At 54.0% G+C, this 3822-nt stretch overlaps 1 protein-coding gene across 1 annotated transcript in view; it reads right to left on the minus strand.

The window, feature by feature from the left end:
- The window catches only part of CELSR2 (cadherin, EGF LAG seven-pass G-type receptor 2), a 34895-nt gene that overhangs the window by 26533 nt on the left and 4540 nt on the right, over nucleotides 1–3822 (minus strand).

Below are 3822 nucleotides of genomic sequence, written 5' to 3' on the forward strand. Positions count from 1 at the left end.
GAGCTCTGCAGAGCCGCGGCGGCGGCGGCTCATTACCATAGACCTGCTCGCGCCGCTGCCGCCTTAAAGCGGCGACGCCGGCCGTGCCGAAGGAGGTGGGCCCCACCCAACGCACTCCTCCGCGCCGACGCGCCAGGATTCCCTCCAGCAGGACCCCCCATCCCCATTTCCCCAGGCCGGCCTCGCCAGATGGCCGGTGCGAATTAGCGATCGGAAGCCACCCAGCCGATGATAGTCATGGTGGCAGTACCCTAAGTATGCCTAGAGGTTTCCGAAATATTTTAAGGGCTCTCAGAGGCCAAGTTCCCAGTTCATGCCAGTCCTAAGAGCCCTCATTGCTGTCCCCTCCCATAGGTCCCGGGTCAGACTGAGTTAAAAGGGCCCTGAGCAACACTACAAAGCCTCCAAAATCCCAGAGAAGCACCCACAATGAGCTACTGAGCCTACTCCCTCCCTGCCGTCCCCTCCACCCCACCCCACCAGCGAGGCTGCGGTCTGACCAGCATGCCCTTTGAGGTCCGGCTGCTGGAAGAATGACCCCAGCCTCATGCTGGACACAACTTGGGCTTTTCCAGAGAGGTAAATTAGAAAGGTAAGAGCGGGTGGAAGCCAGGTGGTGTAAACACACTATCACCAGATTCGGAGGCCGGCTGCGGTGGAGCCTAGCTTTAACACAGGCCTCCTGGATCGGAGACAAGGGGCTTGCACTGCCCCATGAGGTCCTGTCTAGAGAGTCGGCCTCTCACCCCCTCCTGCCTCCCTGTCCGTGTCCTGCGGCTACCCCCTCATTCTGCCAGTTTTGTGACCAGCGAGGAGGCCTACCCGGTACCCGGGCTCCAGACCCTCTTCTCGGTAGCTTCACTTGAGAGGGTGTGCAGGATTCCAGGGGACCTTGGAGAGGACCAGACATGAAGCTGGACCACAGAGAACCACGCAGGAGCCGTGCAGGCGACCCAGAAAAGGCTTTCCCTACATCCCGGAGTAGCCAGGGGCCCAGTCAGGTGGTAGAGAGCTGGCCTAGGGGGAGGCCCTGGCCTGGGTCCCAGCCTCCAACCCCACAGCTGTGTGACCTTGCTCAAATTCTGTGCCTCAGTGTCCCTTTTTGTAAAATGAGGGGATTGAATAGGGTGAATGGTTCTCGAATGTTTATTTAGCAGTAGAATCCTTTTCTTCAAAAGAAATCTGAAGTGGAAGGCCAGAATATAGAACAGACGAGTAGTGCTGCTGGGTTGAAGTGAGGGGGTCAGGGCCTTGCCCCTCTTTACCACTCCCCCAACCAAGAAATCCCTGGGCTGCTCTGTGGAACTTGAGGGTCTAGAGGAACCCATCTGAAAAGTACTGGATCAGGTGCTCCCTTCTACCACTGACCTCTGGTCACAGTGGTGCCACTCTCACTGGGTCACAGCAGAGGATTTCCAGCCCCAGGCCCAAGAAATGTCTGTGTGACCACACAGTGAGGCCAAAGATGAGAAATCAGCTCTTCTCCTTTTCCCTGGGGAAATAGGAAAGGAGATGGGCCTTGACCACAGCAAGAAAGATTAGGGTTAGACTGTGCTGGCAGGATGGAGAGAAGTAGGTAGCAGGGGGACCCATGGCTCAAGGAAATGCCCTCCCCTTTGACCTCTGAGCTTTCTTCCTCTGAGCAAGGCCAAGGGCAGCTCTGGAGATGGAGGCGTGGGTTACACAGCCTCCACAGGGCTCTGCCTCTCCAGACTTCCTCAGACTCTGGGGTTTGGAAGGATCTAGGGGCTGCGTGGGCATTTTGTTCTTCACCTAATAGCCATGTGGTGCAGAGAATGCTTGGAAATTATACCATCTGTTAATTATCCTTTGAATTGGGGTTGGGTAATGAGACTCTCATTTCTGGTGAAGGCCCAAGCCAACCCGTGGAGACGCTGCAGCTCTCCATTCATCTCTCTCCCTGTGTTGCTAAAATAAGCTTTCTGGGTGGGAGGAAAGAGTAGCCCCGGCTCTGGATCATGGAATGTGGTTCTGGAGCTCTGCACCTTGAGGCAGGGATTGCCAGGGAAGGCATGAGCACAGGAGACCCCTCCAGGTGGCTGGCCTTTCCACCCAAGGGCGGATAGGTTGGGGGATCCAAGGAATGCTTCCCTTCATCCCCAGGCATGTTTGGCAAATAGTCCTTAATCCTCCCCAGTCCTCCCCCCAGGGGCACAGGACAGAGCTCTCTCCCATGACTTCCTCAGATACTCAGATACTTCCAACTCCCAAAAGCAGGAGGGAATTTCCAAGTTTCATATGCTTCACTGAGAGTCTCAAATGAGGGAGGGACTGCCCTGGTGGAGGCCTCCCTGATTCCCAGGGAAGGGCTGCCTGCTTCATGGAGCTTTCCAGTTGTAAGGAAGCTATGGACCTCCCTCCTATGTGTAAGGGACATTTAGGCTTCCTTTCTGCGTAGCTTCTAGGTGCTATCAAGGGGCAGCAAGGGCTCGGGGTCTGTTAAAAGAGAATTTGTTGCTCTTCTAGTCCAAACCTCCCACTTCACAGTGGAGGCTCTGGGAAGGAAGGAGACCTGCTTGGCTGGCCTTGGGGCTATCCTTAACTTTGATGGGATTTCCTTACTCAGCTTGCTTCCTGAGGGCCCCCTGGATAAGGCACAGGGGTCGCATGGGTGAAGTGCTCCAGAAGCAAATGAGACAGAAAAGGCTAAAGGAATTCAGAGGAGAGAGTGGTGAGGGTGGAGGGCCTCCTAGAGGAGACAGGACTTCGGCTGCATCTTAAAGAATCAGGAACAGCATTCCTGGAAGAGGAATTCATTAGTTAAATCTCTTAAGCTACACATTAAGTGTCTTCTCCATGATTATACCGTTAGTAATGGAAGAACTAGGATTTGGACCCAGGCAATCTGGCCGAGAGCCCACGCTCTTAAGCAGTACACTATGAATGAATGAAATGAATGAATGAATGAAGTGCAAGCATCAGCTTGGCTGGAGCTGAGATTGGGGTGGATCTGATGTGGCCCAGCACACTGGAGGGGCAGACAGGAGCCACACTGGGAAGAACAAGGTGAGCTCTGCCTTGGGCAGGTCCTTGTGGGCTGACATTCTGGAACCAATGGCCTGCAGGGAAGGAGGGGTAGGGAGGGAGGCCACTGATGGGAACAGTCATGATGACCTTCTGTGGGTGGGCAGGGCAGTTTCTCTGGAAGGAGAGAATGGAGAAGAGGCCGTGGCACCCGATCCCATTTCTGGGCTCCGTGCTGCTTTAGAAAGGGCACAGAAACCAGAAGGAGAGAACCTGGCCATGGGGGGTTCCTGGACTGTGGGGTGAGTGGCATGAAGGGACCAGGAGCCAGCAGACTGGGGGTGGGGGCGGCCAGAAACCTGAACACCCTTCGGTCTACACTTGCCTGCCATGCCCCGTCCACTGTTCCCCACTTTCTTAAAGGCTGGAGGGTGCACTCCTTGTGGGGGCTCTATTGTTTTTCAGTCCCCCACTTCAGGTCTGTCACAGAGGGAGATACTCAGTCAGGATTTTATGGATTCTTCATGTGCTCACCTCCCCACAAACCAGTCTCTGATCGGCAGCCAAAGTAATTTTTTTTAAACTGTTAAACACTTTTTAGGTTTAAAAAATCTCCCCCAGTTTTTTATTTGGGAAAATTTCAAACATTCAGAGAAATCAAAAGAGTGGTGTAATGGTATAAATAATACCAGATATTCTCCGGCTAGATTCAACAATATTTTCTGATTTTATTTTTCTCAGATAGCGTCTCACTCTGCTGCCCAGGCTGGAGTGCAGTGATGCGATCACAGCTCACTGCAGCCTTCACTGCTTGAAAACAGCCCCAAGCAGCCCTCC

The sequence above is a fragment of the Colobus angolensis genome, unplaced genomic scaffold, assembly GCF_000951035.1.
Source record: "Colobus angolensis palliatus isolate OR3802 unplaced genomic scaffold, Cang.pa_1.0 Scaffold273, whole genome shotgun sequence".
NCBI lineage: Eukaryota > Metazoa > Chordata > Mammalia > Primates > Cercopithecidae > Colobus > Colobus angolensis.